This window comes from Myodes glareolus, chromosome 7 (assembly GCF_982192425.1).
Source record: "Myodes glareolus chromosome 7, mMyoGla1.1, whole genome shotgun sequence".
In the NCBI taxonomy this organism is placed as follows: Eukaryota; Metazoa; Chordata; class Mammalia; order Rodentia; family Cricetidae; genus Myodes; species Myodes glareolus.
Genome location: NC_142032.1, coordinates 64,721,690 through 64,739,268, shown reverse-complemented (window position 1 = coordinate 64,739,268; position 17,579 = coordinate 64,721,690). Strand labels below are relative to the sequence as shown.

Below are 17,579 nucleotides of genomic sequence, written 5' to 3'. Positions count from 1 at the left end.
TCTGTTGGAGCTATATGGAGAGACGTAACAAGGGTGTGTGTCTTGGTGGTCATGGTGTGTGACTCTGGGGTCACCCTTGGGCCAGAGAACCCGTCAAGGTTTCAGTCTCTGGGCTTTAGGCATCTAGTGCCATGTTTGTTTTCTCTCGCCTCTCAAAGATGTTTTCTCCATGTCCACCTTCTGTCCACCTTTGAGGGAGGCCTTGCCTCTAGCTCTGTCCTGCTCAGAGTACAGTCCTCCTGCTTCTCCCTCTTCCCTTTGCCCATTCTGCTACTGGCTGCTTCTCCCCAGCTCTGTACTCCCTCCTTTCTTGTAAACAGGCCTCTCCCCTTAGACTTCTGGAAGTCCTCTGCCAGGACCCAGCTTCTTGTCTTTTCAAGTCAGGCCTACATAGATCAAATGATAAGATCTATTGGTGAGGATGGACAAGAGAGTGAACACAACAGAAGAAGAGCAGATAAACTGAAGAAAGCAATGGAAACTGCTAGAAATGAAATGGAGAAAGCAGTACATAAAGCGTCCCTCAGAGATGATGTCACATGGCCTGATATCATGTCCGTGGGGCCTTCCTGAGGGCAGAGGAAACAGATGCTTGGAGAACTAATGACTGAGGGTTTCCAAAGTTCCACAAAACTTACAAGCTCATAGATCTGACTGTGGCAATGGGATTTCCAGCCGAATCTTCAGACAGAATCTCAGTAAGGTACATCACTGTCAGACTGTGGGGTACCAGTGCTGCAAGAGGCTCATCACTATCTCTCCTCCATCTTTCTTCTATCAAGGCCTTACTCCATTGCAAGTGTCTTCTGTAGGAAGGGCCTTTTCTTCATAACCCCCTTTAAATATATAGACAACAATGATGTAAAAATACAGGGAAAGAGAGGATCAATCTCACATGCACAAACAAGACTGGTCTGGCACTGCATGAGCCTTCACAACTGGACTGACAAGGGAAGAAGGCCACTGCTTTGAGGATAGAGCATCGTTTGCTCTCTGTCGCTTGTCAAGTGGTGACTATGCATTGGCATTCCTATCCTGGTACCCAGTTTCTCTATCAGCCACAGTGTGGTAGACAGTGCCTCCACGTCAGATTGGGTGGTAATGATCAGGGACTCTCCATGTCTGTAGGTAGCACAGAGTAGAGGCCACATACTCATTTATCCCAGATTGTAATTACATTGGCTCCACTTCTCACACCTCACTGCAATCCCTTGGTGTGTCATGGTCTTTAGTGGGAGCTTTAGGATGTCCTGGTAGGAAGGACCTACTCCCCTGAGTTCCTGAACATAGTTGGCAGCATCCGACTGCTAGGTAGTCATCCTCTTGCCCAGCCTGATACCTGTAGCTTCAGACAGAAAAATTTAATCTTTGTAAGATTGATGGTATCAGCTGAGTGTTTTTAGCTGAGTCTGGTTCAAATAATAGGCCATTAATTGAAAAAGGAAATTGAGATGAATTTATCTTATACATAAATGCTGTCATGGGCATTAATAGGGATCAGAAAATAGTGGCCTCTTTCCAGCAGGCTGCTGAACTGAATGCATTGTACCTGCTCTATGAGCTGCTGTGGGGGTGGGAGCTCCTGCTGATGGGGTGACCTATTGGGGTAAGATCTGCCGCTTCTGTTGCTGGGGACGCCCTGGGGACTTAGAATAGGAGACTTGCAAATGGCCCTTGCTGCCAGGAGGTGGCACCAGTGCAGCACCTGCAGTCACAGTACTCCCTGCAGGGATTGTTCCTAAGAGGATTTTTATGCTTAAACGGGTACATTAAATTTTGTGTGCTTACTGTGACTAGCATATGTGTCTGTTTCTGTGGGATGGGTGTCTGCTGTCTATGCTCTATGTATAGAGACCCTGAAAATGGTCCCTCTGTCTGGGCTTTGTCATGGCCAGGTCCTTGCTAATGAGAAATTTGTGTGTCAGAAGTCTGGGTTGTCAGAGGTTTTGCCAGAATGGCATGTTGAGTTGTTACCACTAGAAGGTCTAGGTCTCCATCCTGTTTCTTGTGTTTGAATGTTTCCACTTGAACAGAGGGGGTTGGCCTTGGGCTAACACCGTGGGTTACTTGTGAATCACACGAGAGAGGCAGGAGTGAACATATTATGTCTGGGAACACTAAGAGTGCCTTACTTTACTTCCTGGAGAAGCCAACCTTGGTTGACGTAGTGGTGTTGCTTATTTTTTTACTCTTTTACTCTCTTGGCACTTTTTGGGGGGTGGGGGTCTACCACCCAGCTCCCAAATAAATCACACGTGGAGGCTTATTATTACTTATAAATGCCCAGCCTTAGTTTGGTTTGTTTCTAACCAGATTTTGTTAACTTAAAGTGTTCTGTGTACCTTTTGACCCTGGGCTTTTCCTTTTCTTACTTCTGTATATCTTACTTTCACTCTGACTCCATGGCTGACTGTGTGACTGGGTGGCTGGCCCCTAGCATCCTCTCTCCTTGTTCTCTTGCTCCTCCTTCCCAGATTCTTCCTTCTCTTTATTCTCCCTGCCTACCAGCCCTGTCTATCCTTGCTCCTGCCTTGCTATTGGCCTTCTTGTTCTTTATTAGACCATCAGGTGTTTTAGACAGGCAAAGTAACACAGTTTCACAGAGTTAAACAAATTCAACATAAAAGAATGAAGTACATCTTTGCATCATTGCATAAACAAATATGACACATTTTAAAATAATATTCTACAGAAGCTTAGCTTGGTTTTGTTTACTGTTTCCTCATTGATTGACTGTAAAGGTACCCAGTCACATGCTTAGAGTCATTGAATGAACTGGTCTCATGGCAGAGCACTGGAGGGCTGGTAGTGTGGAGTAAATGTAAATACCCACAACCCCTCTGGATGGAATGGGAGAAGGCAGAAGAGTGGCAGTCACGAGCAGAAGAGAGAAGTGGAGGTTGTTGGTTGGTGTGTTTAATATCAGGGACTAAAGAGCATCCCTGACTCAGTTACAAGGAGCATGGATACGAAGAGATGAACTCAGGGAGGCATTAGGGAAATAGGGAATGGAGAGACAGAAGCCGAAGTGTAGTTGAGAAAGAGTTCCCCAAGATGGGTTTTCAGGGAGGCAGAGGCCACATCTCTCTTCACACTGCCCTTCCAGGCCAGACCCGAGAAGAATGAGGTCCAACATCCAGGTAGGAGGGCCATGAGGTGTGTGTAGTGTGTGGAAGCTGGCATTGGTGAGACTGCAGGAGAGGTGGCTCTGAGGCCTGTGCCATCCAGAGAATGGTAGATACATTTCATATTTGGTCATGTATTAGTGTCTTGGGCGTGCTTTGTATTAACCCCAAAGAACAAGGTGCCACCCGTTTAAACATCCGTGAGGTAAGTGAGACATACAGTTCTTCTGTTGAAGGGTTGCATGTGGCTCTGCAGTTGCCTGTAGCAGGAATAAAGGAGCAAAAGATGTGCTCCCCAAGTGGGAGAATTCTGCTGGGCTCCAGGCCACTGCACTGTTTTGTCCTTCCTGCTCTGGGGCCCAGGAGTCCCCTTTAGCTATTCCTGATCAACTCCGTTTTTACGTTTTTCCTAGGCACCACCTGTGATAGGAGTGGGAGGTGCAGTTACATGGAACTCATACTCCTGCAGACCAAAGCATTGCTGTTGGGCCCTAGAATGTCAGATGCCAATGGCATGCTCCTGAAGGACATCTGCAGAGAGAAGCACTGAAAGAAGAATCTTGTCATTCAGGCATCCTTCTGTGGGCTGGGGCCATCATTGCCACTCTCCTGGCCCTTCTGTCATTTTAGCTACCTGTGACTCTTACTGTTACCTGGCCTCACCCTGACTTGCCTGTCCACTTCTTCTCAGACACTTGTATTCTGTCTTCTTCCTGAGGGACTTCTTGCTTCTAGAATGAGTGTTCTTCTGCTGGTGGGCACACCTTAGCCAGGGCCATGCCTCACTGCCAGAGACTGTCTCAGGACAGGGGCTTTGCCTTTGGAGGAGGGGCTCTACCACCTGGTGTAGAGATGCAGCATAGCCCCTGTGCACCATTTATGTTGGTAGAAGAGTTATGGAAATCTGTGTTAAACGTTTGGCATGTAACAAGAAGCTATAACTTCATAAGAAAAGTGATTTGAACAAAATGGAGAATAAACCTGACCTTTACAAAGTTGGACTTCACAGTAGAATTGGGTTTTTTCTTGTATGTGCCAGGTAGGAGCCCTGGGTTGCTTATTCACACGATGGCTCTCATGGGCCTGCCAGGTGAGATGGGCCCAAGAAGGAGGGTCTTTGAGGAAGGCCCCCAGCTGGAAACTGAGCTCTGTGCTATGTGGATGGAGTTTAGAAGCGTGGCCTTGGTCTGGTGTGGATGATAGAACTGCCTCCCTGAGTTTACACCTCTTGTCTCCAGCATTGGTGATGAACTTTGAAGGCCACTCCGCAGAGCACTCAGCATCACAGTGTGACGCAGTTGAGTTCTGCAGTAAGCCAGCCATGCAGATTGGACACTGAGGAAGTACCTGGGTGAAGTTTTCTAGGTCTGTGCTATGTCTATTGATCAGGCGCTCTAGCAGCATGGAAATCGTGTGTCTGATTTAGCCAGCCACTCAGAGGAGCATAGAAAACACATCGCTTACCTCCCGACAAGCTGGCACATCAATAAGAGTACGGGAGGTAACGACTTCCTTGTACTCTAGCTTCAAAATGGCAAAGTGAGGAAGAGATTGGAAATTTATTTTCGTATAATTCCACTGCTGTCTTGTTTTGCTGCTGAAGGAAAGCATTGCGGCATGGGGTGTTCATCAATGCTTGGCTGGTGCTCACCTGGCCTGGGAAGCCAGAGGATGTGCTCACTATGGTGGGCTTCAGACATGGCCTGGGGATAGCCACGTCTATCACCTCCCATCCCAGGTGACCTGATAGCTAAAGTTCTGGTAGAGGATCCAAAGTTCAGGTCCAGGGCTATGGTCCTTGCCTGGCTTCAGAGCCCCGAGTGGCCTCTTGAAGCTGCAGCTGATTCAGCAGCATTCCTTTTGGGAGCTGGAAAAGTCCTTTGGTTTTGCTTCCCAGGAGAGGGCACTGGCTGGAACCTTGAGAGCTGGTGTGACTTGGCCAAAGCTTTTGTTTCTGGAGTAAAGATGTCACAGGGCCACGGTACAGAAGGGAATACCCCCTTTCCCTGTGGGCTTTCTTGCCCGGCTAGGGCAAGTTTGAAGGCACCATTCCTTACTAATGACTTACTATATGGATGACACAGCTCCTGAGAGGTCTGAGAAGGCTTGGCTAGCTGTCATAGGTCCCCAGGAATGGCTCTGTGCCATTGGGGCAGTTAATGAGAGATGACATCTGTTGGTTTCTAGGTCCCATGCCCCGCCTGTTCCTGGAATTGCTCAGGCTAGAGAAGGAGGCTATATAGCTGGCCGTAGGACATTCCTGGAGGCTGCACATGCTTCTTGAGGTGTAGAAAATCTTGCATGCTGTGCTGCTGGTGTCGGGCACAGGTGTGGTGGCCAGGATGGGTAGCACCAGTGGTGTTTGGGGTGCTTAAGGGGATTCTGGCTTCATTTATTCCCCTAGGATTCTTATCCATGAGCAGTCTATGTAGGCTGTGAAGTGATGGTGGTTGAATGAGGTCCCGGGCAGGCCAGAGACTGAAGATCCCAGTGACCTGTCTAATTCAGAGACAGTAACAGGCCTAGGGTGGCTCCAGTAGGCAAAGCCAACCTCAGGTTTGGGGACAGCACTGTCAGTGCAGAAGCCCTGCTGTCTGCCCACTCGGGTCTCTTACCTGGCAGAAGGCCTTGGGCCTGCCAGTCAGGATTGCCTAGGTAGCTGGATGCCAGTCATGATGGCCTAGATATCTGGATGCTGCTCACACGTGGGCAGGTAGTTCTTTTTACATTACTTATCCTCATACAAGGTCAGGGTCTCATTCTTTTTTCTCCTTTGTGTAGCTTCCAGCACTGGTGGGAATAGGTGTTTCCCGGAGGTCCGAGAAATGAACTAGAGCACTTGGACAGAAGATACATGAATCTGCTTTTGCCTGGTGTCTTAGGTTTTCCTGGGCTTATTTGCAGAATGTGGGGTTGGGTGGAATAATGATGGTTAAATCAAGGTTAGGTAGGACAGGAGATGCTGAAGGTTGACAAGGGGCTGTCACAGCATGATGTACATATTTCCCTTCACTCCCCGAGTGAGCTCAGAGGGCCCCTGCCCTGCATGGCCTGACTACCCCAGTAGAGGGCCTGGTGCTGGTGTTCAGGGTGTGACTGAGGTGTGGAGGGTGCCCCTTCCTGGAAGACCCCTTCCCACTACTGTATGAGAGGTCTCTCCCTGCTTTGAGGTGTTAGGGGGAATTTGTGGGAAATTAATGGAGTTTGCTGATGTTCTTTGATCTGAGGAAGAGGAAAGGAAGGCAAATGCATTTATGATGAGGGACTAATCTTTGCCAGCAGTGGCCCCCTATGCACTGGGCCCTGCCCTCCTCCTCCTCACCTGAGCCTGATGAAGTGAGAGGAGCAAGATTGGTTTTCTGAGGGCACCGAGCGCTCCATGCTCAGTTAAATCATGGCTGTCTGCACCCCTGGCGGGTGATGACCTGCCCTCCTGCCTCGGCACCACGGCCCTTCGGGATGCGATGATGTGCGGCCCCACAGCCAGGCTGCACTGAAGGTGAAACTGTCGTATCGATCTTTTTAGCACTAAAATATGAGCCACTTTACGCCGCTCCCCGCTGCTGTGATGTGAAAAATAATAACTTGGATCCAAATTAAAAATATTGATCCCTGGAAGGTGTTGAAAGTAAATAAACACCTTCCGAAGTTTTCGGGTCAGCCGAGGAATGGTATTCAGCAATAAATGTGTCGGCACGTCAGAGTCAGGGTTCTTGATCTGTTTTTCCTCTGAATTGATTTTTCATTATTTACTTCCTAAAAGTGTTGGAATTTGGTCCTCCACCGTTAAATCCCAGTGTTTGGGCAAATGATTTCTTTGGGGCTTATGAGGTGCTCCTGACCCACTCCCTCATTGATTGATTGATTTTTGACTCAATGAGCTTGCAGTCTACGCTTTATTTAGGACTTCTATCATAATTTTTTATACATTTAGGCTTGACTTTTTTATTTCCCTGTAACAGATGAGCTGACATTGGGCTATCAAACTGGGGGAAACAATTGCCACGAGGTTAATTTTGTTGCGGGCTCCATGCATCCTGAAGAGATGTGAGACTTTTCCTGGCTATAACCCAGGCCCTGAAGGGAGTCTACATAGACCAGGACATATGTTTAGAACAGGCTGTGTCTCATGTCTCCAGGAGGGGTGGTGCCTGATGGGACCCCAGGATTTGCAAGTGGTTGACTCTGATTCCCTTGAACTCAAGGACAAACTGAGACATGCCTCTTATGAAGTTTCCTTTTCAGAAGGCAGCTGAGACACACCGCTAGACATGCCTCCACCTGGCCTGCCAGGAAGACCAGAGAGGCAGATTCTTGGCACCACACAGGGGAAGGCAGATTCTAGGCACCACACAGGGGAACAGTAGGAGCCTTGTGTTAGTCCATCTTCGCTGGGTTTTTCTGGGTGGCAATCATGACCATGTCACTCATCCTGCTGTATTTAGGAGTGAGGGATCCTACTCACTAACACTCAAAAGTTGGTGCTGAGTTTTTCGAAGCGAGAACTGCCTGCAGAGAAGAAGAGGTAACCTTGGTCTTAAGCAGCTTCAGTAAAGGTCCAGTACTTTCTGCTCTGCCAGAAACTTCTCATGCTTCTTGGTCTTGGTGCTGGGCAGCCTTAGCTTCATGTCTGTGGGCATTGGGCAAATCCTGATGCACCCTTACAGGCATTAGGCAGACTAAGATGTGCCCCTTGGATATTGGGAATACCTATATGTGCTCACTGGGCACCAAACAGACCCAGATGTGCTCATGGGAGTGTCTACCAGATCCAGATATGCCACTGTGGGATCTGGTAGACCCCGATGTGCCCAGGTAAGCATGGGGCAGACCCAGACATGCCCCTATGGGCATCAGGTAGATGCAGATGTGCCCCTATTGGTGTCCATTAGATCCAGACAAGACCCTGTGGATACCAGACAGACCCCAAGGTTTCTCTTGTTGAGGACCTTCAGATATACCTCTGTAGGTGCTGAGAACACCAGATGTGCCCCTGTAGGTGTCAAAAAGACCTAGGTATATTCCTCTGTATGTCAGGAGATCCAGATTGCCTTTTGAATGTTGGAAAGGACAAAATGTGCCCCTGTGGGCACTGGAAGACTCAGCTGTGTGCCTGTTCATAGGGTTCTCTGTTAACCATGAGAAGTAGTTGCCTTTGTTTCCCATGTTCTATCTATTTTCTGATGGAGGAGCTTGAGGCAAAGAGCTTAGTACCAGAGCTTTCCTCTGCTTATCCACAAATGGATGAGAGAGCTCATGTGACTCATGGCTAGCCCACTTCTCCATTGTCACTCATATTTGGAGCTAAGGTAGCCAGGAACAAGAGGTTGGGCTTTCTACTGATGGATTTTCAACAGGGAGGGAACACCACAGCATTCTGAGAAAGCTCAGTGCTGGGAGGTGGATGAGGCCATCAGCTCAGGGCTGGGTATCCTTGATTGAGTCTATGGTCTCTCACAAGGATGGAGAAGCCCTGACCAGTCATGTAGCCATCGCTGCCTGCTTGCCATGAATGACTGGTCTTTTTTATTTTTTCTGAGACAGGGTTTGGAGCTTGTCTTGGAACTAGCTCTTGTAGACCAGGCTAGCCTCAAACTCACAGAGATCAGCCTGCCTCTGCCTCCTGATTGCTGGGATTAAAGGCGTGTGCCACCACCACCACCCAGTAAGTAAGAATACTTACTCCATCTTGGTTTAGGAAGCATTGATTGAAGAGGAGGTGACAATGGCTGGCTGGTGTGCAGGATGTTGGTATGCGCTCCCAACACCTCTCTTCAACATCATTCTGGCATTACCTCTCTCAGGTACTGTGGAGATGCTACCAGTCCACCAATACCAGGTTTGGAATAGGAAAATATCAGAACCCAAGTCATTTTTACACATATGGTTGGCTCACCGGGGATGATATGGTGACTGCCAGGCAGCACTTACCTCCTGAATTCCAGATTCCCATGACTAGGTGGGAATGGTGCATCTTCTTATGGGGCTGCCCCTTGCTGAACAGTGGGGTGTCCAGCTCAACTTCTGGCCGTGGTCAGATGAGTCTCAGAGGGAGTCACAGGCACACATGCCCTATGCCACAGGGAGCCTCACCAGGAAACCACAAAAAGGAGTTCTGGGACACTGATAGCCATCTCTTTGTAGGGCAGAGAGGACAGGGACGTTGGTTTTCTTCTCAGGAACCAAAGTCCTTTAGGCTTAGCCAAGAGCTTGGACCGGCTTCCCTAATCCTGAGGGTGTTATACTTATTGGCCTTGGAAAACTAGGATGTGCTCCTGTGTGTTGGACCTGCTGCCGGCCTGAGATGTGGACACAAGGATGGCTACTCTGACCCCTGCCCTCAGGACCTGTGTTCTGGGCTGATGAATACAGAGGGTGAGGTTGAGACATTGGCTAAAGCTTTGAGAATACATTTGGGTGAGGAGGTGCTGAAGCAGCATCTTATCAAGAGGGACAGGGAATATCAGTATAGAGGTTGTTCACTCAGCTCGCCTAGCTAGCGAACTCTGCACAAAGAGTTTTCTGTGTCAGGCAATTCAGTTAGGGTTGTGTGGACCACAGAAGAGAGGCCAAAGCCTCCACTGAGCTTGAAGCCCTAACACTTGGCTGTAGCCAGCTACCTCTATTGGTCCTCCTGACCAGTCACTCCAGCGGAGCTGTCTGGGTTCCTATGGTGTCATTTTGTGTGTTTTGCTGGGTACAGTAGCTGACATCCCAGGTTAACGTTGGTGTGCAGGCATGGGTGACCCCACATTAAAAGATGCCAGGCAGGTAGTGTTCACACTCTGGCAGTCACCAAGGAGCCCTTAGTGGCAAACACTACCTGAGCTTGATCCTCACAGCTGCTGAACATTAGGCTGTCCTTAGCAGCGTGGATCCAAGAGAAGTTTAGTATCTTGCCAGAGCAAGCACAGTGGAAGCCTATGCTTTCGGTTGAGCTACAGAGCTGACTACATATAATATGTAGCATGTTACACACTACATGTGACATGACATGTTATACATGATACATCTAATTCTCTAACTTGAAGGAAGAGACAGACACTTAAACCAACACACATGAGGACATAAAGGAAGCACTTGGCATGATGGTATAGATAGAGCATGCATTGAGAACCTGGCATCCAGGAAGCAGATGTTGCATTGAGCAGCTCAGGAAGGGGCACCCATTACTGGCACATAGGATATCTGAACATGATTGGCAGGGAGAGAGGAAGCCAGAGTTATGCCATGCTTGGAACATCAAAGAAAGAATTAGGGTGTGATGAGGTGGTCAGTGGGGATTGTTGCAGGATTTGGGGGAGTAGGGGGCAGTCACCTGGGGACAGATTGGTTGTTTCTAACTTAAATGTCTCTCTGATCTAGCCTTAAATTCATAGTAAAGTAAATTCACAAAGTGAACTAAAAATAGTGGTCCAGCCTGGTTTGTTTTCATTTCCTTGACTTCAGTCTTTTGCCTTTCAAAAAAAGAGATGCAAGTTCAGACCTGGGTGGGTAGAGACCAGTAGGGAACTCCTGTATCCTAGAGGATGTGAAGCTGTGTTTTAGTCCCTTTTCCCACATGCCCTCTGCTCCTCCATCCAACTCAACACTGTGTCCCTAGGGGCACACCTTCACCTTTTGTGCTGTGGTTTGAGGATTCAACCCAGAGACAAACAAGACCGCTTGAAGTTAGGATCAACCTCGTAAATTGACTGCATTGGCATGAGAACAAGGTTCCTTCAAGTGAGCCACCAGGGTGCAGTACCAATGACCAGAACTGTTTTTTGTTTTTTTAAGATTTATTTATTTATTTTGTTTTACAGTATTCTGTTTGCTTATATGCCTGTAGGCCAGAAGAGGGCACCAGATTTCATTACAGATGGTTGTGAGCCACAATGTGGTTGCTAGGAATTGAGCTCAGGACCTCTGGAAGAATAATCAGTGCTCTTAACCTCTGAGCCATCTCTCCAGCCCTCAGAACTGGATTTGTTAACATGAAATATTTTGTTTAGATCTCTGACATTTTGTCCCATGTCCAGTGACTTGCAAGCTATCAGTTTATAAATGATTCTGCTAGAAGCTGAAATTTAAGTAATATTACCTTTTACAATAGCACTGAAATCTAGTGCTACGGACAGCACTAGGTCAGTGCCATGTAAGACCCATATCCTGAGACCCATAGCATGCTGCTCGCTCCAGTCAGCGAGAACTGAGCATATGGAGCTGTACCGAGCTCAGCAGTATTGGTGTAGCTCTTTTACCCAGGTTGGCATGATGCTTCAGTGCCGTTTTAATCAAAGTTGGAACAGAGTTTTTTTTTTTTAATAGAAATCAAAAATCTGGATTTACATTTTATTTGGAAGTGTAAAGAATCAACAGTGCCCACCGCGGCATTGAAACTGGACAGAGCTGGAGGGCTCATCTTGCCTGGTCATGACTTGCTACAAATTTACAGTGGGCAAGACAATAGAGTGTTAGTATAAAACCAGCAAAACAGGACAAGGACTAGAAAGGGCCTGGAAGTCATCTGGGTTAGGTTGGCCTCAAGCCTCTGAGGGCTGGGATTTTAAGGGTATACTACCTTTGAGTTTTGACAAAGGTATCCAGGCTGTTCAGCCATGAGGGAGGAGTGACCCTTACTCATGACCACTTTCCTTGCGTAAATCCCAGCTTTCACCAGAAATTGTGGAAATTAACTTCCATGTGGTACAAACCCGAGGGAGAAGTGATAGCAGAACTTGGCAGGCATGATGTGTTAAGAAGGCAGTCATCATCAAATGAGACATTAGTGGTTTTGCAAGAGTACAGGCAGTTCACAGCCAATGAGACACATTTGCAATCTTACCCGATCAAGAATTTTCACTTGAAGGTCTTCATGTCAACAACTGTTACCAATCAATAAAAGTAGGGCAGAGGACCTGGTTTTTAACATGGGGGGAGATCTGAGCAGACTTATCGGTAAGAAGCAGAAATGGCAGGTGAGAGTGGCAGGTGCTCACCTGCTGGCCACAAGGCAATGTCCTTGTCTTTTAGTGTCCCTTCAAACCAACAGTCCAATTTCCAGTACTAAGCACTGTCCCTGCTGTGTGCTGACAGTGTCCTGTTTACAAGTGAGGAAACCCCCTCCTGTCTGGACTCAGGACTGCTCCAATTTTAGGTGGACCCACCTGTCATCGAAGGTGTAATGCATAAAGCTTCAGGCCTCACACATGAGCCTGTGCCTGGTACTAGGAAGTTTGCTCCAGGAGTGCATGGGGCGCGGCTGGGAGGTGAGGACCAGGAAGAAGCCTCATTCAAGGGCAGCAAGGAGCCATGTGCTACCACCCGTCTGCCCCAGATAATTGTGATACCTGATCCCATGGTCCTGCCTGTCCCCAAGATGTCCTCTACTTCCAAAACTGTGGACATTGTGTCTGCAGTAAAGGCCAGTTCTGTGGTCATTGTCCCCAAAGCCTTCAGAGGCCTGTGTTTGCAATCATGGCTTCTAATCTGTCCTGGTTTTCCCTCCTGCTCGCATAGGTCACTTGCTGGTGGTGCTTATGCCAGTCAGCTATGAGTCTGGGGCCCTGGTTTCTGTCAGCAGCAAAACAGTGTGGAGTTGGGAGCCTGTGGCTGCTGGCTGCATGTGTGGGGAGGGGTGTTGGAGGCTTGACACTTGCGGTCTACAGATCCAGGCCAGCCTGACTACTTCCCACCTAGAGGCTTAGTACTATGTGTCTATCTTTGTGCTGTGCTCGCTGGTGAGAAATCTCTAACAGGGCTTTGGTGAAGCTGAGCCAGGTGCCTGGTGGCGGCAGATCTATCAGGCTGCCGACAGGCATGATCGAGGGCCATGTCACATGAGCCTAGGAAACAAATACACTGCAGGAAATGTATTGGTGAACAAACTGAAAGATTGTAAAGCTCTTAAGGACTTTGATGCTTGTTAGCATTTTTTGACAGAAAATCACTGAAGCAGTGGACATAAAAAAATAGTGTTGGTGCTCACAGTGTAGCCGCTCATTCTATTTATTTGGCCTCAAGTGACATTTCTCTTTGGAGTCCCCTGTGAGCCCTGCCCTGCTTGCCTAGACTCTGTTTTTCCTGGGAGTTCCAGCAAGCCCTGGCCTCTGCCTTATCCATGCCTGGTCTCCTTGAGGTTGTCTTTATGCTGCGGACAGAGACCAAGCCACCTCATGTAGCAGTGTATACCCTTTGCCCTGACAAGCTTGACTTCAGATGCAGGAGCATTCTGGGTCCTTGTCCTCCAGTTTGCAGGGCTTATTGCACTCCGTGGGGTACTCTAGGGTCTGTTCTCCTCTGACCCAAAGGTTTTTGTGTAGATGCTAGCTGGGTCTCCTGCAGTGGGCTCAGGTCAAGGTCTCTGCATGTGTGCCAGCTATATGTGGCTTCAGTGGCTAGATCTCTGCACTCTCACCAAGTCCTCAACCACTTCATTGTCTACAGCTCAGTGCCCAGAAAAAAGTTTGAACGGTCTGCAGAAAAGGACGATGGGAACTTCAGCATCTGACCTGGCCCCTGTCTGCGTAGCTTGCGTCTCTAAAGCCAGGCCTAGCGGAGGGAGATGTTCTTGTCTGTGGGCCAGGTGACCACTTTTGAGATGCAGCAGTGGGGGAGCTGATTGACCAGTGTGTACTCTTACCATTTTTGCAGAGTTGTACCCTGCTGAGCCTTTAGCCATGAGATGATGGCCAGGGTCAGTTTTGCTTAGCAGTCTCTGGTTTCTGGTTAACCTCCAGTGCCAAGGTGTGTACACATTTGGGTGTGGGTCAGTATGATATCTGTAGGGTGTGGTGGTCAAGAGTGGGCTCTCACCTTGCCTCCACTAGGTGCTTAGGGTTGTGGCCTTTGGTCTTTCTACTTAGTCCTCATCTGTTTTGGATTCATGTCCTTTAGAGTGGCTGCTCACTGTTTTACAGTTTTAAACAGAATCCTGCTTACATGAGGAGGTTAACCCAGGAGGACATAGCTCATGACTTCTGTGTCTGGGTTCTTATTCTGTAGCTGATGCTGTCTGCGGTGGAGTTCACTGTCGGGAGGAGCTGCATTGTCAGAGGTTGTCCTCCTTTTCCAGAACTGTGGTAAATGGTGGCTGGGCTGGTGCCCCAGCTTGCCAGCCAAGAGTAAGCTATAGCCTATCCAGCATGGGCCCCCATTTTTAAACCTCAAATGACCAGGCCCCACCTCTGCAGATGCCCCTCATCTTTACAAAGGCTGAAGATTAGTACCAGGCTGCCATCACCAAAAAGCATCATCCCAAATGTCTCGGAGTCACCCCAGTGCACCACAAAGCCATTGGGGCATGGGGAGCCGCTCCTGAGTCATGAAAGTGCCCTTCCCAAAACAAAGCCAGCTGCCCACATTCTTGTCTCCTGTATTTTCTCAGAAGGTCTTAGGTTTTTTTAAAATTTATTTTATTTTTATTATAATATTTGTTCATTTGTCTGTCATGTGCAGGTGACTGAGTGTGGAAGTTAGGACAACTCTCAGGAGCTGGTTCTCTCCTGCCACCATGTGGACTGCCACCATAGGGATCAAATTCAGGTCATCAGTCTTGGCACACACATTTCTACCCACTGAGCCATCTTGTTAGCCCAGTTTCTCATTTTATACAAGGCAATGTGGTGGTAAAATTTGAAGGAATTTTCTGTGTAACGTTTTCCCTTGGTTAAGAGTTAAGGATGCCCTAACTGTGTCATTTCTGTGTGACATTTTCCTAAAACAGACTATCTCGGGGTCTGTCTCCACAGCATGAGAACTTCTCACTTGAAGGTAACTTCCTCTCTAGTTGTTCATCTGTAAACTCTAGAAAGTACTTACACTCAGCAGAAAAGGTGACCCGTCTAAACATATGCTACACTTCTACACATCTTAAAACTGATTTTTACCAGTGGTTGGGGGGGGGCACACAAGCATGTGGAACCAGGGTTTTGTATGTGGGGATGAGAAAATGATGTGACCCTTCAGCTCTGCAGGGGCATGTGAAAGCTAAGTGTACACATTCCTTCTTGCAGAATGTTTGAGGTTTAGATAGTTTAAGTGTGCATCCTTCCCTGGCGGGGGCGCCCCTCCCATCCAACTCCTATAGCAGATTAGGGCCTGCAATTATCTGAGTAGGTCTGAAAGACTGGCCATTCAGTGCGCAAATACCTCTCAAACGGAAATTGTTATACTTTGCTCTTCATCTTGAAATGAATGTTTGGCTGTCAGTTTTACTGCTGATGTAATGAATAGAGCCCAGTGATGGCCACTGTTCCTGAGGCAGCCCCAGCCCTTGGGCAGAGAAGTGCTGGTGTGAACACTATGGGCATCCTGCTCCCACTGTGCACTTGGCTCCCAGGAATCAGAGCAGAGCGGTGATTTGCCCCTTCATTTTCTTTGTATTACTGTCCCCACTGTCTACCCAAAAAAGATGACTGGCTCTTGGCTCCCGGACTGGAGCTGGGCAGCAGGATTGGACAGGCAGTTCTGGTCCATGGCTGGCGAGTTTTATGTATCTTTTTATGAGCCCAGCAATGCAATGATAACACGGAGCTTGTCTCATAAATGCTGCTGTACAGCTTGGGACAGCAAGCGCTTTCATATGACCCAGATTATCTAAGCCACAGTCCCTTTGGGTTGGAGCAAGTCTCTTTAATAAATGTTGGCTGTCCTTCCAACCGTCATAATTATTTAAAGGGTTTTCAAAAGAGAGGGGACAAATCAAATCAGGCCATTGCTGCCGCATCCCATTGTGGAGGTAAGTGTATTTGTAAAACGTGGGTCTTGTTAGAGTCCCCTCCCAGTTTTCATCTATTATCACAATAATTGAGTTTGTAGCTGGAATTAAATTCATCAAATTGTGTTATCCTCTTTAGAAATTGGATAGGCACCCTGGCAGGGCGAGGCAGAAGTTAATCCGCTTTGCTAAAGCCTCCAGTGGCACCACACAGCAGGGTGAGGAGGCTCAAGCGTCTCCCTGTCACCTCAGACACGGTGTGATTTCTCCTCGATCCCCAGTGCAAATAATGACATTTGAATCGAGCATTAACAGGCTTAATTACTTTAAAATTGTCATTTTAATTTACACTGATATAGTATTGATCATACAAGCAGAGATTAAGCTGTTCAGCGGAGCGGATGATGGGGAATTAAACATTAAAGGGTCCTCGAGGGGCTGTGCACACTGCCTGGCGTGTGCCGGAAGAGGGATGATAGTTCTTAGTAATGAACTGGCGGCATGCGAGGACATGAATCTTGGGCTTCTGGAAAAGGGGAAATAATGGGGTTTGGGACGCATTTGCAGGTTATTCATTCGCTGCCATGCGCCAGTTCTCCAGTGATTCATCCACCTCGCCGGCGTTTATTTATCCAGCAGATTCCGGAGCTCTGACCTTTTGCTAAGTACACTGTGCATAAGTTAGAGTGGAGATTTTTCAGGTGCAACTTTTTATCAGTGTTTGTTATTTTTTCTTGTTTCCAATTGGCATCCAACAGAATGACTCCAGCTTATAGATGTTCTCATGTCTACAGGCCCTTGCAGGTGGTCCAGTGGTCAGAGCAAGGTATCTGAGGGAAGGTGGGGGAAGGTGTCCCTGCACTACTGTTGACATTTTAAGGGTAGTCCCTGACTTTAGTCTCACATCCCTGTGTATGGACGGATGTCATGAGATGTCACATTTGTGTTGTTGCGTGGTAGCCATTTGTCCCTCTTCCCTGTTTTTAAGCTTTCTGGCGCGGACCTGTTGCTGTAACTATTTAGATGCTAGGTAGAGAGTGTGAGAAGGAAGAAGGCGTTTCTGTCACAGAAGCAGGTGTATCTGACTGATTCTTTTTGGCTAAAATGAGAACCCATCAAATCTTTTAACCTCAGAAAGGTCTGCTTTTCTTAGGTTACATCATAAAAACTTAAGTGATTGATTTTTATGCTTACCAGGGAGTGATGAAATTCTTGGTCACTATCCATAATGGCTTTATTTTAAACTGTGGGCTGGAGATTTAATTAAAGTATAATCAGGGAACTGAAAGAGTGCCGATGCTTCTCATGGTGGACATGAGTGTGCATGGGGCATTAGAAGGACCTTTTGTTTTTTGTGTTTTGTTTTTCCTATACAGGGTTTCTCTGTGTAGCCTTGGCTGTCTTGGAACTCACTCTGTAGACCAGGCTGGCCTTGAACTCACAGAGATCCGCTTGCCTCAGCCTCACGAGTACTGGGATTAAAAGTATGTGCCACCACTGCCCAAAGGGCTCATTATTGCAAATTCTTTACTGGATGCTGGCAGGGCTCATCAGTGTGAGCATACACAGGTGCTAGGTCTCATTGTTGAACATGTATGGGGGTGCTAGAAGGCCTCCTTATTGCTAGTGTGCACGGGGGTGCTAGAAGGCCTTCTATTCCTGGAGACCTCTCTTCTTGAGAAGTTAAGGGCTTGTTGCAGAGCTTGTGGTTGCAGCCATTAATGATGGTACTTTACATGTTTTGATTTCCATAG

At 47.8% G+C, this 17,579-nt stretch overlaps 1 protein-coding gene across 1 annotated transcript in view; it reads left to right on the top strand.

Annotated features, from left to right (window-relative positions):
• Inpp5a (inositol polyphosphate-5-phosphatase A) overlaps positions 1-17,579 on the top strand; it is a 189,244-nt gene that overhangs the window by 87,836 nt on the left and 83,829 nt on the right. The gene's annotated exons all lie outside the window — the stretch shown is intronic.